This window comes from Heterocephalus glaber, unplaced genomic scaffold (assembly GCF_053883595.1).
Source record: "Heterocephalus glaber isolate CG9 unplaced genomic scaffold, H.glaber_assembly_v1.0 deba00000818, whole genome shotgun sequence".
In the NCBI taxonomy this organism is placed as follows: domain Eukaryota; kingdom Metazoa; phylum Chordata; class Mammalia; order Rodentia; family Bathyergidae; genus Heterocephalus; species Heterocephalus glaber.
Window position 1 is genome coordinate 8,398,610 of NW_028258164.1, and position 20,335 is coordinate 8,418,944.

General features: G+C 41.8%; 1 long non-coding RNA gene and 1 pseudogene across 1 annotated transcript; both read left to right on the plus strand.

Moving 5' to 3' along the window:
* The first annotated feature begins 9,790 nt into the window (after nt 1-9,790).
* Nucleotides 9,791-16,796, plus strand: LOC147828956 (uncharacterized). Its single transcript, XR_015449907.1, has 3 exons — nt 9,791-10,184; nt 10,935-11,060; nt 15,280-16,796. It is a non-coding gene; the product is annotated as an uncharacterized LOC147828956 (long non-coding RNA).
* A 971-nt stretch (nt 16,797-17,767) lies between these two features.
* On the plus strand, nt 17,768-19,847 carry LOC106010710 (taste receptor type 2 member 143-like; annotated as a pseudogene).
* The last annotated feature ends 488 nt before the right edge of the window (nt 19,848-20,335 follow it).

The following is a 20,335-nucleotide window of genomic DNA, read 5'->3' on the forward strand; positions in this document are numbered from 1 at the left end:
GCTTGGTCCTTCCTCTGCCTTCCTGTCTGTACTCTACCTATCTCTCCTCTGATCCTGATTTACTATCAGGCACAGGGGCGGGGATAATAATACTTACCCTTTATTACTGCACCTACGCATGCTGTGGGGCACTTTATGTACATTATTTCACTTACTTCTCACACCAACCATTGGAGGAAGGTATTATTAATCCCTTTTATAGATGCAAAAATCTGAGACACAAGTTGTACAAGTTATGTGTGCAAAGTTACTCAGTTGCAGACCCAGGATTTGAGCCCAGTTCTGTGTGACTCCTGGGGCTGTGGTCCTCCATATAACCCCTACTCAGGGCTTCAGGAAGCAAAGATGTTGGGGAACACCTCACTTTTGTTTTGCACCTCCTTCCCCTACCCACTCCAGGTAACAAGCATCCCAATTTAAAATACCGTGGATTAGATTTGTTTGGTTATGAAATGGCGTCATCTGAAATGTTTTTTTTGGTGTCTGAATTCTTTCTTTACCATTACGTGTGTGAGATTTAGTCACAGACTTGTGTTTTGATTCATTCAAAATGGATAATTCATTCTCATTTATCATATGAAGAACACCTTATCTTTAAAGGCCTCTTGATCGATGGTTAAATGTTCTATAGTCGATTTGATATATTGAGTGACTCCTATGGTTTATTCACCTTGTCTCTGTGTCTGTGAAATAAAGGTAACCCTCCTACACCATACTTCTGCCTACAAGATACTTCTGTTTTCAAAGAAAAGTTTTTACTAGCCCAAATTACCATTACTAGATTAAATATACACAAAGGTGGTCTGTATGTATTATGTCATCTCTCCCAAAGTTCTTCTCTTCTTCAGGCCCCTTTGCCAACAGGAAGTTACCTGATATTGTTTAGGTAGCTGAGTCTCCACATCAGAAATAGGACTGTTCTGGGATAGAGAAAGATTTCTCTGAAATGTAAGTAACAGAGTTATCTATTAAATATTATTACTTAAAAGCTGTGTGATACTGGGGAAATCATCTAGCTTTTTTGAGCCTTGATTTTTCTCATCTACAATATGGGGTGGGTTGGTGGTGCTATGATTTGAATGCATCCCCCCAGATTTCATGCATGGGAAATTTATCTCCAACTTCATCTGTTAACACTGTTTGGAGGTGGAGATTTTGGGCAGTTGGGGTTAGATGAGGTCATGAGGGTGGGGGCCCCATGATGACATTAGTGGCTTTATAAGAAGAAAGGCCCAAGTTAGTACCCACGCTCTGGCTCATCAGTCATGTTATGATGCACCAAGAAGGCCCTTACCAGATGTGAAGTGGAAGCTGGTGCCATGTTCTCAGACTCCTACCCTCCAGAATCGTGAGCTAAATAGATCTCAATTCTTTGTAAATCACCCAGTCTCAAGTATTTTGTTACAGCAGCTAAAGAACAAATTAAGACAGGAAATAATGATGTCAGTCAAAGACACCTACTTCACAGCATATGAGACAAGTATAAATATAGTAAAATATGTTGGAAAAAACCCCTGGGACTACCATGTAACATTAGGATATAGCGTTTTCACTTTTGCATCTGCCTGTATAGGTGTACTTGCAAGATAAGTTTGAGGAAAACAGCAGCAAAGTCAGCTGGAGGAAGAAGGATGCTGATTAGCATGAGCCCTCAGATTAAACAGCATGTTTAGATGGAGCTTGCATCTCAAGAAGTGGGCAAAGAGGACTGACAAAAGAGCGAAGAGAAATCACTCTTGATCCATTTACATTATGAAGCATTTAGAAAGGAAATACCACACTACTGTTTTGGGGATATATTGCATTTCTCCATGAATTTACATTTTAAATCCTGCATCTATCTCTGTAATATTAAAATTCTCCAAAGCATTCAGTTTGGGCTGGGGACAGAGAGTGGAGAAGCTGTGATCTTTTGCTGCATCTTGGAATAAGCTGTGTAGCAGAGAACACTCAAAATGAAGAATGGTGAGAAACAGCCACAAAGAGGAAAATGGAGCTGATTCTGGGGCTGATGGGAGAGAAAAAGGGGGTTGGTGGGAATTTGCTTGGGTTATGCATCGCACTCAAGTGTATTTAGACACAAGCCTTTGCTTCAATACGTTCTTACTTCTTTCTCAACTGATCTCACCTCAAAGGAAAATAAAACCAGTTCACAATCATCTCATTATTTCAGTTGATTTCTGGGCCAGAGAAATGAGGAATGTGAAGGGGCCAGACATGTAAAGGGGCTGTGACCTAAAATTCCTCGTGATGACATTTGTATGTGTCTCATGACAGCACAGTGTTGCTACTGTGACTTGTTTGTCTGGTTGCCTGAGAAGACAGAGCGGCTGGCCTGAGCAATAATGCACTTGCTGATGGTTGAGCAGGTGGGAGGGTGGGAGGGAGAGGAAGAGAACAAGTATGTCTTAGTGAACAGGGCAGTGTCAGAAATTTAACAAGAACAAGTCAAGACAAGTGTCAAGCGCTGGAATACCTGGAGAGTATAGCCATAGTTTGGGTTTCTTGTCAAAAGTTGGCTAGGTGGATCTCAGGATGGGGAGAGAAAATGACAAATCCACTACAGTTTGAAACGGACTTTAGCATGAAAGAGATGGCTGAAATAAATCATCAACTTTGCCTTCCAGATTAAGCCAGCTTAGTTTATTTTAAAAATGTACAATTTCATTGCTAGTCTGGGCTAGACTTTCTAGGAATTCATTTCTACAGAGGGCTGGGAAGAAAATTGGTACAAAACAATTTATTTTTAAAAATTATAGGTATGGGACCTTCTTACTGGACATGAATTGGATTTCTCTTAAATTTTGTTGTGAAATAGTTATTTATCAAAGGATTCTTTTTTTTTTTTTGGTACCGGGGATCAAACTCAGGTCCTTGTGCTTTCGAGGCAGGCAGCAGAAACATTGAGCTAAATCCCCAGCCCTATCAAAGGATTCTAACAGGCAATTTATAATTTCTTCTCACAGGTCCTAGTTAGAAAGTTACTATTATAAACTATGCACATAAATACATGCACATTTATTTTTTATCTGTGCATACAGATAACAATCCATCTTTGAGGGGCCCAGGGATTTAGCTCAGTGGTCTCGCTGCCTGCTGTGCAAGCACAAGGGCCCGAGTTCGATTTCTGGTGCCAAAAAAAAAAGCCAACAAAAAAAAAACCAATCCATCTTTGATAAGAAATGAATGTATACCAATCCAAATCTGTATGAGTTTGGGAGGAATCTTGGCTTTAGGTCATAAAATGTGAGAGCCACCTAGTGAGATAAACTGGTAACTACATCTTCAAATTCCAGGTTGTTATCCACCTTTAATTTCTGTTTATAATATCTCTGCATATTATGGGAATCTTTGTCAACATGATGTGAAAATGATAGTGACTTTTATATATTTCCATTATTATAAAGGTAGCTAGATTTTTAGATAGAAAGTAGCTTTCTTTTTCTTTCTGTGATACTGAGGACTGAACTCAAGTTCCTCATAATGAGCTATATTCCCATCTCTTTTTTAAGATAAGGTCTCTCTATGTTGTCCAGGCTGGGCTTAAACTTTCAATCTTCCTACCTCAGCCTCTCAGAGTGCTGAGATTACAGGCATGTGCCACCATACTGGGTGAAAGTAGCTTTCTTGACTTCATCATTCCAGTAACGATAACCTTCTGACCTTGCCATGATGTCTTATTGTTGGGCTTTCTGCATTAGACAGATGAAAAGCAGAAACCAAGTGTTCTAGGAGGCGCTGGTTAAAATGAAAAGTTACCCTCCTGCGTCTATCAGGGTGTGGGCTATAGAAAGATACTTATGCTCAAGCTGGCCTTCGTAGGCTAAAGCTGGCATATCCTCTAGACAGAACACCAGTGAACAAAAAGTGGATGAGGTTTTCTTGTCTTCCATTCTTCCTTATTTTCTTGCTTTCCCATCCCCCTCCTTCTCCTCTTCTTCTCTCTCTCTCTTTCTTTCTGCTCCCTCTCCCTCTTTGTTTTATTTTAACACAATTCTTAGGAATTCCTGTATATTAAATTGAAATGAAGACCTAAAATGCATGGCACTGTGTGTTTTGTTCACTTAATTTTTATTTGTTTTGAGAACAAGTGTGGGTTAATGGAAAGGGTGCTAAGAAGCCTTGGATTCAGCTTTGGCAGAGTCCTGGCTATCTCTGTCTCCCAGGTGTAAGATGCTCAGTTTCTCAACCTCCCAGACTGAGCATCTTCAGAGGATTCATTACTTTCCAGGCTCCCATGACCTTGGTGGCAGGGAGGTGTATATGAAAAGAAGACACCTTTGGTAGAGGTAGAAGCAAAGAGCCCTGGGAATACAGGAAGCTTAACTTTTGCAGGATAAAGGTGGCAAAAAATGACCTTTGTATTGGGCCTGGCAGTGTGAATTCAACAAGGTAGTTTTTATCCATTCACGCAACAAAAACTTTACCGAGCCCCATTTATGAGCCAGGAACCATTCTGATCACTGGTGATCCAGTGGTAAATGACAAAGGAGCAGCCTCACAAACCTGGCCTTGCCAAGCTGACATTCTGGTGGAGGGAGCCAGACCGTACCTAAATAAACAATAAAACCTGTTTTTCAGATGTTGATAAATACCGTACTGGAAGAAATATTCGAGCAGGGTGAGGGACCTTGAAATGATATGAGGAAGTGTGTATTATGTAGGCATAGTGAGTTTTGAGCAGAGAATTGAAGAGGGGAAGGAATGAGCTATGGAGATTATGGGAAGGAAGAGCAACTCAGGAGGAGGAAACCACCCCGGTGCCCAGGGCAGGCATGGAGACACACGAGGCCTTCCGGGGAGTCTAAAAATTGGCTTTGAGCAAGTGGGGACATTAGAAGGGGTCCAGTCAAAGGACATGCTTGTTCTGACTCGTCTGTGATGGGGTCACCCCAGCTGTTGTGAGAAGAATGGACAGGTCGGAGCCGGGGTGGGGACCAGTGGAGAAGCAGGGACAGTTTAGGAAGCTGCTGTCTTGGCCAGAATGAGAGAGGAGATGCCATGAAGCAGGGTGTTAGTGGGAGTGGGCAGTGTGGGCTGGTGAGAGTCAGCAGAGGTTGTTTCAGGTCCAGGCAGGCAACAGCTTGATAATCATGCAGTGGGTAATGGCGCTGTGCCCAGGTACGGGTGCACAGGTTGGTGTGAGGCTGGGCCGAGGTGCCAGGGAGAAGGGAAGGGGAGCCCTGGAAGGCCAGAGGAGGCTGGGCCTGGGGACTGGCTTGTGGAGTCTGAACATTCTTTTCTCATAACCCAGAGCCGGAGAACACTCAGCTGAGTGTTCCGAGCACTGGTGGCCAAACTGAAGAAAAGGTGGCAGGAAGTGGAGACTCAGTTCAGAGGGCCAGCAGCTCAGTGAAGAGAGTAAGCGCTCAGACCTGGGCTGTTCGTGGAGAGGATGGGGATGATTCGTACCCAGGGGGAGTCATGGTTTTCCTCCCGAGTTACATGCAGAGGTGAGGAACATTGGCGAACTCCTTTTGAGGTAGGATAGGAGAAATAAAAACTGGGTAGAAAGGAGACAAGAAAACCGAGATTTTCAAATTGCACTTTTAAGAAGAAGTGCAGTTTCCAGACACAAAAGTTACACAAGCCTTTTCCCTTTTAGGAAACTCACTCAACAAAACAAAATTCCTAAGGATTCTTTTTTCTTTACAGCAAGCCTGTAAACCCAGGCTCCTAACCTGTCCTTTTCCACCTGTAAATTGTGTGCTTGAGTCCTCCATCCTCAGGAAGCAGTAATACTGGGGGCAGGCAGCAGATCTCAACCTCAAACACATGTAAATGGCTCGCCGCCTTGTACCCTGACAGACAGTAAAAATACACAACCTAGATCACTCGTCTTGAAGACACCCCTTAAATGCACACAACTCCTGCTCTTAATGCATCTCATTTCTCCGTTCTTGAGACCGTCCTAATAAACACTTCTCTTGCCTTGTATACTGTTGTGTCCTGAAAATTCTTTTTCTGAGACAGGAGTCAGTGAACCTGCAAACTTATTTTTAAAAAGGTACAATAAATTCCTTGTTTCAGCCTTGGGGACCTCTCAGACCTAGCCTGCTGACACTTCAATCATATTGGTAGAATTCTCATCCTGATTTAATAAAAAACATATCTCAGTGTGAATGTAGGGTGCCGGGATAAATTTCTCCCCCTGGGAAATGCTTTAGAAACCATGATGTTGAGTTAGAATTTTGTTTGGCCAACTGGGGTGTCTGTGCTGGGAGGACTTTGAGAAACGGGATTGGCAGTGGGGAAGGAAAGGCATGGAGCCAGACAGGCCCTGAAGAAGGTAGTGGAGAGAAGACAGTGGAGGAGGTTAAGACTTGTCAAATGCCTGGGGAGAGGAACATGGGTAAGAACAGCCAACATAGTTAGGGGAGACAAAGATGGGGACCATGAGGTGCTAAGAACAGGTATGGGAATCTAGGTCAGTGTTTTTGTTTTCTTCTGCTACTTGCCACCTGGAAGGGGAATGAAGCAAGTAAAATTTCAGCTAAACTCCGCAATTTTTCACCTTTTTCTCTGTTTAATATGTTTGCTTCCTGCTGTCTGCTCTTCTAATCTGCGCATATGCCTCTGTGCTTCTGCTCTGTGATGTGAGCTTTGCTTCGTATCCTCCCTCAGCCTGACTGGACTGAGGAGAAATGTCAGCATCCATCTGCTTCTTGCCTTTTCCCATTGTCTCCATCAGGGCCTGCCTCTCTCACAGCCTTCCTGGCAGAGCTGGCTTTCTGCTAAAAGTGTATTTGTCCGGAAGGGGCTCTGAAATTTGCCCAGCTCTTTATTCATCTTTTACTCTCTTCTGAGGATTTGTCTCATTTTTGTTTATCACTCTTCCAGCCTGGAATACAATCTTTGCTGCCTTTTTGCCACTCCCAGAGCTTAAAAATACGCCACTTACCTTGTCATTATCATAATGCCCATGACCTTATCACTAAGACTTTATGAAGCTGCTGAATGTAACTGGCCTGTAGCGAGAGCAATGAACAGGTATAACTGTTGTGAGAAGCTCCTCTGGCTCTTCAGCAGATGGGAGTCTTAATGCCAAGAAACACAGACACTTATAATACAATGCAAGGGACCAAATGTCCCAGACTTTTTGGTCAGTCCTGAGTTTGCTTTGCCTTTGATTGCATGCTTTTCTCACCATGCAAATTTAGAGAATGTTTGACCTCTCTTGGCTTTGAGCAGGCATAAGATTTTAGCTGAAGTCAGAGGAAAGACTTTGCAATCTCCTGAGCCCTTTCAGCATCCAGATCCTTAATTCAACCAGTGCTGTCTCTGTGACTCCCTGAGTCACAAAGTCACAACTGATCAGCACAATTTCAGAGAAATTCTCACGTTCTTAAGGAAAATGTCTGAGATGGCACAGAGGTCGGAGAACAAGCCTTTCAAATGCACACTGCTGTGTAGGGAAGTTAGAAGGAGGCTTGGTCTGCATACCTTTCCCGCTGGGCCCAGGACAGAGCACTGGTAGTTCTTCTACTGTTTTTATGTCAGTCAGAACTATGCCGAGCTCTCCACATACACTGCAGTTTAGTCTTATGAGAATTCATGTGGTTTGCTCACTTTGTAGATAAGGAAACTGAAATCCAGGGAGGCCAAGTAACCAAGTCAACGTTCTGCATCTGGTAATGGCAAAGGTCACCTTCAAACCCAGGTGGTCTGAAACCAGAACTCAGACTCTTAGGCACTGCCTGTAACACTTGCCTATCCACGTAGACACCAGCAGTCTTCTTTATGTGACTATTTTGGTAGTGATGGGCAGGTTATTGGGATGCTGGAGTTTAGACTTTTCAAAAATAAAGAGTGATACAGAATGTTGCCTCCCTGGATTCCTGAAAGGCAGAAATTTTGAGTCCAGGTATGGAAAGAGTGAAGGTGTGTGAATCCTCATAGATCACTGTTTTCATTAAGCCTTTTGCAATATGTTCCATTCCTGAGATGCCCATGTGAAGGATGCCTCCTATGGATAATAGGTCTCTGCGATCACTTAAAGGATCTGCTATCCAAAGTGGGTGGAAAGAGCACATTCCTTGGAGGCGGGACCGTTCCTCCATGCTGGGGAGAGGCAGGATGCTGGTAGTGAGGCAAGGTTATGGGCGCAGGCAAAGTAGCAGCTCAGATGGACAGCAACAACAGGGAGCACGTAGCTGTGGGAGCAGAGCCCTGAACAGCTGTGTGGGGGCGTGGAGACCCACAAAAGGCTGGGTCTGGAGACCCACAGACCAGCTGGCAGGGTGCACAGAGCCTAGTGCCATAGTGATGTGTCATTTGTCCCCCAGGCTGTGGGGACCTGGGGAGTAACTGTTAGGCTGTGCACAATTTGAATCTTTTGTGTAGAAAACATTTTTCTCAAATTGGATTGTAAAAGTGAGCCAGTTTATTGCTGTAGCTGCCTTACCAAATGGTGAGTTCTAAGTGCTTTGCTGTACTTAACGTTGACAAAAGGCCCTTGAGCTTTGGAGAGGGGGCACTTTGGGTTGCCCATAAGCCCTGAGATTGCTGTGGTCCAGTCACCTATGTCTTGAATGTGTGTATTTTTATATAATTGACACCAGCTGTGTAAATTTTTCTGAAACATATTTCTTTTCTTTTCTCCTTTCTTCTTTCTTTCAATCTATCCTCCTTCCTTTCCACCAGAGGTCAAATCAATGAGTCTGCCAGACCCTGGACTTTGGAACCCCCAACCATGAGCTAAATAAAATTTTTTTCTTTGTAAAAGGAATTACTTTATTGTAGTAACATGAAGCTGCCTAATGCAGCTCCCTTCTTATAAAAATCTTGGGGAACAACCCCAATATACTGCTGAAATTTAAATTCACAAGTGATATAATTTGCCTAAAATCTGATTAAAAACTGTAACATAAAGATATAAAGGAAACATATTTATAATAAAATAATATTCATTTTGGTATAGAAATGTCTTGGGCACACACAGTAGATGACATAATGAAGCAAACAGATGCTCGCGCCTATATGGAGACTCAAGGAATGTCATGCTCCAAATACAGACAGATATAAATATGTTTTGTTGATGATTTAAATGCTATGCTTGAGGTTGTCATCAATTTCATGATTTTCCTGAGATGTTCAACAACTCATGGTAAAGAATCAGATTAAACAAAGCTCCAAAGTCTCCAAATTTATGTGGTTATTCCATTCTTTAAAAACTGGTTACATATTAGAATATAAACATTGTGTTTATGTTTAGTACAGATGAATTCTTGGCTCAGATGTTTTGCACCCACATAAATGTCTGGTAGGAAATCTCAAGTCCTTAATGGATGGGGGAAATTTTTTCATCATGTGGGATACCTCTGAGCCCCCACCACTGAATGCCAATAGTAACCGCAAATGCCAACAGTAGCGTACTTTTTCCAAATACTTCTTAGGACGATGGCACTGTCCTCATTAAGAATAAATGACTTAATGATGATATTTATTCTTTTTTTTCCTTCCTGTAGATTTTTAATATTAGAAGTAGAGCACCAAGAAGTATCCTACATTTTTGTAGACATGTCAGAATAATTCTTCAGGAGAGATGAATTCCATGTCATTTCAACTAAAGGGCCTCATGTCAGGCTGGAACGTGAAACATGCCTTTTCAATAGGAGGCTATTTCTGCCTCACATTCTCTTTTTTCTCTTTAGGTGGCTTCCAGACCTGAGGTGGAGCAGATCTTGGTTCACCTAGAAAACCCTGAGCCCTGGCTTCCTTTCCTTTGCTGGGAATCCAGCTCTTTTTTGGGGGGGTGGGGTGGGGGTGGGTCGTCTGCTTTTTCCTGCCTTTCTCAGGGGGAAGGAGACACACTCATGATTCAAAAGAGCTCATCCTGCTCTTCCATGGAGGGTAGCCTCAGCAGTCCTGACTCAGCTCCTGTAACTTACTGCATGATTTCCATTTCGGGGTTAAGCTTCTGGTAGGATACATCTTTGTTGGGTACCCCACTACCTGGACAAATGCCAGGTTCAGAATAAAAGTAAAATAAGCAGAGGCTAATACTAATAGGTGGATTTTAATTAAGGAGGAATCTCAATTATGCATATTGAAAATTGCAAATGTCTTGAAGGCATTTTTTTTTTTTGCAGAGGCAGTGCTATGGTTTGGACATGTGCCTGATGTTCATGTGTTGGAAACTTTATCCCCAGAGCAACAATGCTGAAAGGTGGAACTTTTAAGAGGTGATTAGGTCATGAAGACTCTGTCCTGATGGATGGATTAATGTCATTAGCATTAGAATGGGTGCCTTATAAAAGCGAATTGGGCTCCCTCTTGTCCTACCTTGCCCTTCTGCCTTCTGCCATGGGACAATGTAGTCTGAAAACCTAAACCATTCTGTCAGACTTCCCAACCTTCAGAACTGTAAGAAATAAATTTCTGTTCTTTATAAATTACTCAGTCTCAGATATTCTGTTATAGTGACACAAATGGACTAAAACTGATAGTAATGTTGAAGAAGACTGATGAAAAGGAAAGAGATAAAAGTTCTCAGAGTGCCTGGGAAAGAGAGGAGTCAGAGTCCTGGAATCTCATGCTGTCAGGGAACTTTGCAGATTTTTCAGTCTGAGATTTGGATGTGCATTCCATGGGAAGAGCCTTTTAGGAAACCACAGATGAAGCAGGATGCAGCTAAATGTTCTGAAAGAAACAGGATTTCAAGGCATTAAAAAAAACACTGTTACAAGAGCTGAGGTTTGTTTGTTAGTATAGTAAGAAATAGAAACTACAATGTTTTTCTAAAGTGAGGAACTGCTTTGAAGTAGGAATGTGGTGGGAGAGTTTCCCTTCAAAAAAGAGAAAAATAATAGATAATTTGCAAGGTTTGCATATTGTTTATTTTGCTTTGTATCCATTATTTTTCCATGTTATGCCTCTTTTGCTTAATAATGAATATATTGAGCTTAACAATATACTGAAATGTCTTTATATAGATTGCCTCATCAAATATTCATAACTGTGCCATGTGTTTATTATTACAATTATACGCAATGAATTTGGAAAAGAGGGAAAGCCTTATCCTAGATTGCATTGAGAAGGTGACAGCAATAAAACTCAAGGTCAGTTCTTCTTAACCTGAACTATCTGTTCTTTCTGCCTAAACCAGCTCTAAGCTATTTTAAACTTGTAGAAGTCATGATGAACATCCCCTTTCTGTGACTTTTTTTGAAATGTCATACGATTTTCTTAGGCTGTTTCTAAAGTTTGCCTGCCTGGGCATATTTACCCGTTGCTACCTGGTAAATATGCAATGTTATAGGGAAGAGGAGAAACCAGGAGGTGAGATGCACAGTTGTTAGTTACTGAAAACACCAATCTTGATTCAGAATTTGAGATTTAATCACTGACAAATGGCAAAGACATACAGTTGGTTTCTTTTGGATCCACCAGGCAAAGGGAAATAACTGTATATGGACATGGTATCATGACACCCTGGTAGAATTGCAGCATTGTATTTTTAAGAACAAAGTATAAGTGTGGACTATGAATCTAATAATAGAGAGCAAGACTGGAGCACATATGGGATTCTTAAATAAAATTAAATGAGAAAATGAGGGATGCGAATGTGTTTAGCACAATCCCAGCCACATATTAGGGTTTCAGGGTAGGTTAGTTAGTCCAACCTGAGATTGTATTTTGTTTCTGGAGCTACTTAATATCTTATGATTTTTGAAATGTATATTTTTCTAGGGCTGGAGTTGTAGAGGACTTACCTAACATGTATGAGGCTCTGGGTTCTATAACCAGCACCTATTTTTTTTTTCTCTTTTTCTACTCCTACTTCTGTTTCTTTGGTCTGATGGGAGAAAAAAACGAACTCATTTAGCAACCTGTCACCCTGCCTGTGAGCCCAGTGCTCATCTGCTAGGGGTCCACATTTTCTACACCCAGTGTTTCCACAGCCACCCTGCCTTCCCTCCCCAGTAAACACCCAGCTGGAAACACAACCTGGTTAGTCTCACTGCAATTTCTCTTTCCTTCATCTCTGCACATGCAGACAAAGAAAATGATGGGGATTTCCTGTGGGGATTTTCAGGAGAAGCTGGAAGACTGGGATTGCTTCTTTTTTTTTTTTCTTCTCCAAACCCTCTCTGCTCCATTGGTGTTAAGAGGCAGTGTGTGAGTTTCCACATCATTTTGGGAAGACAGCAGATGCCACTTCATTTGCCTCTTTGTTTTTTATCCCTCAAATCGCAGAACCTCACCAAGGCTATGTAGGTCAAAATGTTTGGCCTCACCCTGGGAACAAGCTTCTTCATCTGTTGTCACCAACACCGCCCTGAGCCCTGGACTTCAGGAGGGGGCATGGTGAGGAGTGTTGGTGGGGCCTGCTCAAGGATGGAGACAGTGGGGAGAAAAAGTCAGGAGAAAACTCAACAAGAGAAAAATGGAGATCTTGGATTATGATTTTTTTAGCAAAATGATTAAACCATTTCAAAACATGACTCATGTTAACTTCTGGCCTTTATTTCTCCAAATGGTTATGAAAAACATACACTTGGAAGGTTTTAATGAAATGATGAGTAATATTAGATCATCATGATTCTTGTTCATAGGGGACAGCAGTCCAATACTCAATTGCAAGAGGAACATGAATCCTTGCTTCTAGGATTCATAGCCATTGACAAACCCCAAGAGTATAGCCTTCCCTGGGCTGTCTTTTCTCATTTTTAAAAGAGATTATTTTAATCAAAGTTATATATGTATGTAGTTCAAAGAGCGAGATATTTCTGCAGTTGTTTTGTAAAACACAGTGGTTCTTGCTCTCATTCTCTTGCATTTGCTTGTTCCCTGGGGCAATTGCTTTCAGCAAATTTAGCTGGGGTGTGTGTGTGTGTGTGTGTGTGTGTGTTTGTGTAGTGTTTATTTCTTTGCCTCTAAGCTATACGGCTGCATTTCTACTTTTGATTTTTCAGCCTTGGGCATACTTTCAACTCTGAAATATGAAACCATGGTTCTTCTTCACCCATGTCCTTGAACCTCTGTCCTATCCCTCACTTTTCCAAGTTGTTTCATTGTGCTGTTGGCTGAATCCATATTCAGTGTTTAGAATACTATAATAATGTGATTGCAATTACTTTTTCTTTTGTGTACAAATTTTGAGGTTCTGTCTGTGCAACAAATTGCCTCGTTTTGTTTGATTTTCACTTTCAAATGCTTTATCATTGGTCTAAGATTCTTCCCAATGATTTTGCATGCATCATGTGTATTGAAGTTCTATTTGCTGGAGAAGGTCCCTCCTGAGCTTCTCATCCTGCTCCAGCCTGGACTTGTCCCCATGCTCTGTGCACCTCCCTCTATCCTGTGATGGCCTTTACGATCACTTTGATGGTACTCTTTGCCTGTCCCTCATCCTGGCCTCTCATATTACCTGAGCTGGGTCTTCCTTTATACTGGCTTACTCTCTAGCTCTGAAGGAGTATATTCTCCCGTTGTTTCCAGGAAAAGGGGACATAGAAAATAAATATATTTTGGAGATTTTGCTTGTCTATAAAGTCTGTATAGCTGCCCCTTGACTTACAATGGGGTTATGTTCACATAACTCCATAGTAAATTGAAAATATCATCAGTCAAAAATGCATTTAATACACACAACCTACCGAACATCATAGCTTAGCAATACAGTACCATGTAGGGTCTTGGCTGTTCATTTTTGTGATTATGTGTCTGACTGCTGGCTGTGGTAACTGCTGCTGCCGCTGCCCAGCATCACAACAGAGTATTAAACAGTATATCGCTAGCCTGGAAAAAGAGCACACTCCAAAATATCAAAGTACGATGTCTCTAAATTTTCGTTGCTTTTGGACAAATGTAACATCAGATAATCATAAGTTGAACCAGTGTAAGTCAGGGACCACTTGTAATTTACCCTTGTACTTGAATACCCAGAAAGAGTTCTAGGTTAGAGGCAGTTTTCCTTCAGTGAGGCTAACACAGTTTGCCTAATCTCCCTGTTTTCTGTAGAGTGTGCTCCACTCAAATATGCTTGGTATAGACACAGCTCAGAGATCCTGTTTTATGCTCCCCAGAGAATACAGCTTCTCTTTTCCTGGGTGGTTGCCCAGTTACACAAAAAGAAAGAGTTGATCTGAGAAAAACTGAATCTTCTTTTTTTTTTTTTTTTAATGCTATGATCAAACCTAGGGCCTGGTGCATCCACAGCAAACTTTTACCACCGAGCCCAGTACTTGGAATCTGCATCTTAAACTGACTTTTAACCATTTTCCTTCAGTGGCACCTGGGACTTCATGTTCCAAGTGCAAGTCACGTTTGCTCTGATTTTCCTTCTGCTTTTGTTGAAATCAGTTCTCACAGGTTTACGAAAACTTTAGCCACACTTCTACCTACTTTGGAGTTTCCCGAATGATTTTTATTTTCCATTTTATCTGTTATGGATTGAAACCCTAAAATAATTTTAAAGATCTTTTTATAGTTAATTTAGAAGAGTTTTGAGGAAGGAATGAAAGAAGATATATGATTTCTATCTGTCCTTGTCCCTCTGGTTGACTTTTGGTTGAGGAGAGCAGTTTCAGATTTTTTTTTACAATGGAGTGTTGACTTTGAAATCTTCTGTGGAAGCTCAGCCTATAAAATAGCTCTGTTTGATGAGGATTTGTGGTTTTCCTCTCTTGGTTCTCCTCTTACCCCCGATGTCCTATGAAAACCCCCTGGAAGGCATGCTGTGTAAACCTGAGATGTAGAGGCTGTGGGACATGATTTATCCCTGAGGAACAACAGACACTGAATGAATTTTATGACGTCATGGAAGGAGCACTGACTTATTCCTTTAGAGATCAATTTTATTGCTCCTGATTGCTCAATTCGTACAAGAAAGAGAGAAAACATTATAAAAGATTAGAATAAAAGTAGACTCAGAACCTTTTTGCAGACTAATGCTACAATTGTAAAAATAACTTTAAGCACTATTTTTTATTTGAAAACAAAGTGTGTAAATTGAATATGAAACAACATTAACTGCTCTTACACATTTTGATAATTGAAGATGCTAGAAATTTTCAAATTTACTTTCAGAAAGCTAAGATTTGATGTTATACGGGATTGCTAGTTGAACCAATGTTTTATCCTGAATTATTTACCTAAATTATTTACTCAAGTTAATAACTAAATATAAGAATAAGAAGAAGTCCAGAGGGCCAGGAAAACAATATTTAGAGCTAATTCTGTAGGGAAATCATTACATTTATGCATGGCTTAGCTTAACATGCAGACTAGCTATTAAAAACTTTGTTATTTCCTTCCACTTCCACCTTTCCCTAGCATAGGCCATCAAGTTACCTGATGAAACTCTGGTAGAATATGGAAGTGCTTAGGCTCTGCAGGTTACTCAAAGGTTCAATGAAAATGAGCAACAAGATTTACAAGCCCTGCCAACTGGAATGTATATGGTCCAGTGCATTCTTAAAGGTAATAAGAAAAACCAAACAAAATGAAAAATGAATGAACAGAAACAAACTAAGAACCATGACTAGTGCAGAGAATCAAAATGGGAGGGAGTGCTAATATCTTTTTGGAGAGTCTTCCACCTGGAATTCAGCCTCCTGCTATTATTTGTTTGACAGAGGACCCAGGCATCATCCTGATGACAAATTGTGCCAATCATGGTACAGAAAGTAATCCATTAGCTTCATTTGCAAGGATAAGATTGCTTCAGAAAAGAAAAACTTGACCCACATTTTTACAAGAAACACCTAGTACTTTGATTGCTTGTTCCTACCTGAAGGATGTGGAAGACAATTAAAGCTATTGTCCTGCTTGTGGTTTGTTTTGGAGGCCAACTACGAATGGGACACAGCAACTTATGAGACAAACATAGTGAAGCACTGAGAAATGGACAAATTGCGGCCTGAGGGAAGGACCCTGTTCTACCTTCTTGTAGAAGGGAATGCAGACACGAGAAGACAGAGATGCTGTGGAGTTGTACACTGAACAGAAGTGGAAGTCCTGGGGAAAGGAGAATGGTTGTGGCTTCAGTGACTGTATCACAACATGACAGTGCTTGTGAACACACAGTGCATACTTGGTTACACAGGGCCACCATAGGGTGTGTGCGTTCTGGCCTCAACTTGCTTGTTGATGACATCGTGAAGTTGGCCTTTCACCAAGGGATTTTGAGAACAGCCAAACTATTGTGAAACATGCAGAAACCATTCATCATTTCTTCTCCAGGAAGAAGCCAGGGGGAATTGTGAAAAGAACTGAGTCAAGCAAGACACTGGAGCTGGTTGCAAATCGTGGATCAGATTAGATTATCTGTGCTTTGATAATCTTTTGAAAGTTTACTAGAAAATAAAGCTGCTCTTCCATTAAAAGCTGTACTTGAGCATTAGCTGTGTCTCTTTTCCATAGTGTCTCCACTCTGCTTATTGACTCTTTAGTTCTCATAAGCTTTTCACATATACATGCTCACCTGTTGAATCTTGAGTGATGGAAAATGAAGTTAGCAGCAAGGTTGCTTCCATGAGTTGTCAGGGGGGACCCTGACCCCAGGATCTCTGAGATCTGAGTGGAGGATTCTTGGCTAGCTTTTCTATCTATACCGCTGATGGATGTGACCCTGCTTCTTCCACCTCTTTTTTGTTTTTCCTTTTATTCTCATGTGCATATGATTTCTTTCTTTTTGCACCCTACCTCAGTTGGACCCTTGCTCATGACTCCTTGAGCCTGGTTGGTTGATCCAAACCAGTGTCACTTTGTGTGATTGGTGGCATCACCACATGGTTGTTGGTGAAGGCAAAATGCTACATGTGTGGAGTCACTTTATGAATGGCAAGGCTTGTGGCAAGTTGGATGTTACTGTCTTAAGTGTTGTTATAGGACAGGGATCACACTACACAGGGCAGGCCTTTCTTGTGGGCCAGCTTGGATCTGCACTCCTTCTCTTGACATGCCACCAGCCCTTGCTTCCCTGGATCCTCCTGGGATATACTTTCTGGGACATTTTCCCTTCTCTGTCTTCCCTTTTTTCCCATGTTTATCTACTCTCTTGTCTCTTCAGAGCCTTCTCAGGCTCTGATTTGCCAAAAATATCGGGGCTAAGGAATTAATGGCCAACAGATTTGATGTGAATAAGGGAGTTCACATTTTAGGTGGAGACACCATGAACTTCAACGTAGAACCAGACAGTGGAATTTTTAGCAGTGTGAGATGTCATTGGTAAGGGAGACTTTTCTCAAGAATTCCAAGCCTTGTGCATACACCTGGATGAGATCCTATCCCACTTATTCAGGAAGTGAGCCTTAATATGGTGTCTAGAGGCTGATAAACAAGCTATCTACTAAGGACATGAAGGGTCAGGGAAGGTTTGTATTTTGGGGAGAGAAATAAGGGAAACAGTATGTTTGAGGAAAAGTTAGGACAGAAATACTACAGTTAAGAAACAAGTGCAAGCAGCAAATAAATATTTGAAATAATGTTCGACATCACCAGTCATTTGAGATGCAAATTTAAAAAATGCTGAAATTCTATCTCACTCCAGAAAGAATAGCTATCATCAAGGAATCAACCAATAACAAATGCTGGTGAGGGTGTGGGGAAAAAAGAACCCTTCTCCATGGTTAGTGGGAGTGTAAATTGGTACAATGAATATGGAAATCAGTATGGAAATTCCTCAAAAAATTAAAACTAGAGGTTCCCTTTGACTCAGCTATTCCCCTTTAAGTATCTTCCCAAAAGAATTAAAAGCCTCATATATTACAGTGATATATGCACACCTATGTTTATAGCAGCACAATTTATAATAGCTAAATCTTGGAAACAACCCATATCCCATCAATAAAGGAATGGATAAAGAAAATGTTGTATTTATAATGGAGTGCTACTCTGGCATAAAGAAGCATGAACTTGAGACACATTTAGGTAAATGGATGCACCTTGAGACCATAATTTTAGGTGAAATAAATCGGACACACAGATTTAAATATCACATTGTTCTTCTTGTGTGAGAAACTCAAAGGGTAAATAAGGATCAAAATGGAGGACAAACATTGGAAATTAGGAAGAACTTGTTCAAATGGGAAGGGGAACAAGGGAGGGACAAGAGGGAAGGGAAGGAAGGAAAGGGATGAAAAAGAGAATGGAAGGAACCAAATGCAAACAAATCTTTGTAAATGGGGAGAGGAAGGACTGAAGGGACAGGAATGGAAAAAAAAGATAAATTAAGATGGATTATGTACAGGTACAAATTCTCTATGATGAATGTGATCCTTATGCATGGCAAGGATGTACTAATAAAAAAAGTACTATGCACAGAATATGGATATTTGCAATCACCCATGAACTTGTATTCTGCTAATATTTCCCTGCACCTGGTTCTGAGGCAGAACAGGCAAATATAAGGTCACCCAAAGAGAGACAGGTATCATGGAGCTGGATGTGATTTACATGCCAATGAGAGTGCAGTTATTCTCATTTCGAATCCTGGGGTACTGGGACCATGCAGGTGGCTGGGCTTTTGCATAAACCCAGGGAGAGGGGCTCCTGAGTCTCTGGTCTCAGCGGGGTTGATTCATCTGGAGATTGTTTTCCCTGTGCATGTGCCCCAGTTGCTGGAGTAGGAGCTGGTCTGCACATGTCCTTGCTGGAGAAGATGCCTTCCTCCCCCATAGTAGTCTTCATGGTCATCTTTTCCCTGGGGTCATTGGCTGCTATGCTACAGAATGGTTTCATGGTCACTGTGCTGGGTAGGGAGTGGTTACTGTGTGGAACTCTGCCTGCAGCGGGCATGACTGTGGCCTGCCTTGCCACTTCCAGGCTCTGCCTGCATGGGATAAGCATCCTGAACAACTTCATGACCTTCTTTACTTTTTACCACAAAGCTAACTATCTTGGCATCCTTGGGACTTCGTCAACCCTCTCACTTTCTGGCTTACTGCCTGGATTTCTGTCTCCTATGTGTGACCATCTCCATCTTTTCCCAGCCTGTCTTCTGGCTCAAGTGGAAGGTTTCTTGGTCAGTGCCCAGGCTTCTCCTGAGCTCATGGTTCTTCAGTGGCCTGTCAGTCATTTGATCAGCCATATATCAGGGTATATGGTAGCCATTCAGACAATCGTTTCCCAGAGTTCCCACGGAAACTGCACCCCTTCTCATAGCATTTGACTTTCTATCAGTGGTACTTTTTCTAGCATTCAGTGGTTATGTGGTTCACTCCCCTCCTCCTGTTCCTGGTATCCTTCATCTTGCTCATGTTCTCCCTGTACCAGGATGTGGAGCAAATGAGGGGCTGCACGCTTGAGGCTCGGGATCCCAGCACCCAGGCTCACATCATAGCTCTGAAGTCACTCACCTTGCACTTCATCTTCTATATTCTGCATGTCCTGTCTCTGATCATTTCTGTGATGCGACTCGTAATTGTCTGGACTCACTGGTACTGGGTCAAGGAAAAGGTAGCTTATGAGGAAGAGGCCTCTTCCTGCAGTCCATTGTCCTGATGTTAAGAACCACCAAGCTTAGAAAGGTCTTGAAAAATGAAGTTTTAGGGCCTATGTGGTGCCTATTTATAAGGATTTGAAAGCCCTGGGCAAAGGGGCGGCTCCACTTCTAAGTGATCAGCATCAATAGGCAGAACTGTGATGACTAATCTCATGCATAGCAAGAATTGTGAAGGTTTGGGTATTCTCTCTTTTCATTTCTTCCCCCTCCCCTTTGTCCATGACCCACTAATTATTTTTCCATCTCTCTGTGTTCCTGCTGTCCTTTCCACTACTGCTGGTCTCTGGTCTGAGTCCCGAATTACCTTGGCTTTAGATGATGGCCTCATCTCCATGCAGGCCTCTCTGATTCAATATGCAAGCAACCCTAGTAATTTTCTTCAAATATCAGTGCGATGTGGACCTGTAACCATCATCAGCTGTCTCTGTGGGGGAACTAAGGTTGTCACTTTTTAGTGGCACAGATTCCCCAGCACCGCGCCTCACTCGCCACCCTGCTCCTAGCTCATTCTCTGTGCAGTTCAGCCCTTTCCATCTTCCCACAAAGTCCTTCCCTCCCACTTTTTTTTTTTTTTGGCCACCAAAGCACCAGAACTTCCTTCTTCCTTCATTCTTCTCTCTCCCTTCCTTCTTTCCTTTCTCTGCCCATCTTTGGCACCTTTGTGCCCTGCTTAAGACTGATTCCATCCATGGAGGTTTTTCAGTTTGGTCCCATGGAAGCTTGAGGACATATGAGAGTTTTGTTCCACTGAATTCCTATCTGTGACTTCAAGTGTTTGCTACATGTTGAATTAAAAGGAGTTGTCTGTTGTGGAAGTGTTTTTAGGTTTAGGGTTACAGAAGATGGAGAGAACACAAAGGAGATCTCCCACATTCTGAGTGTTGA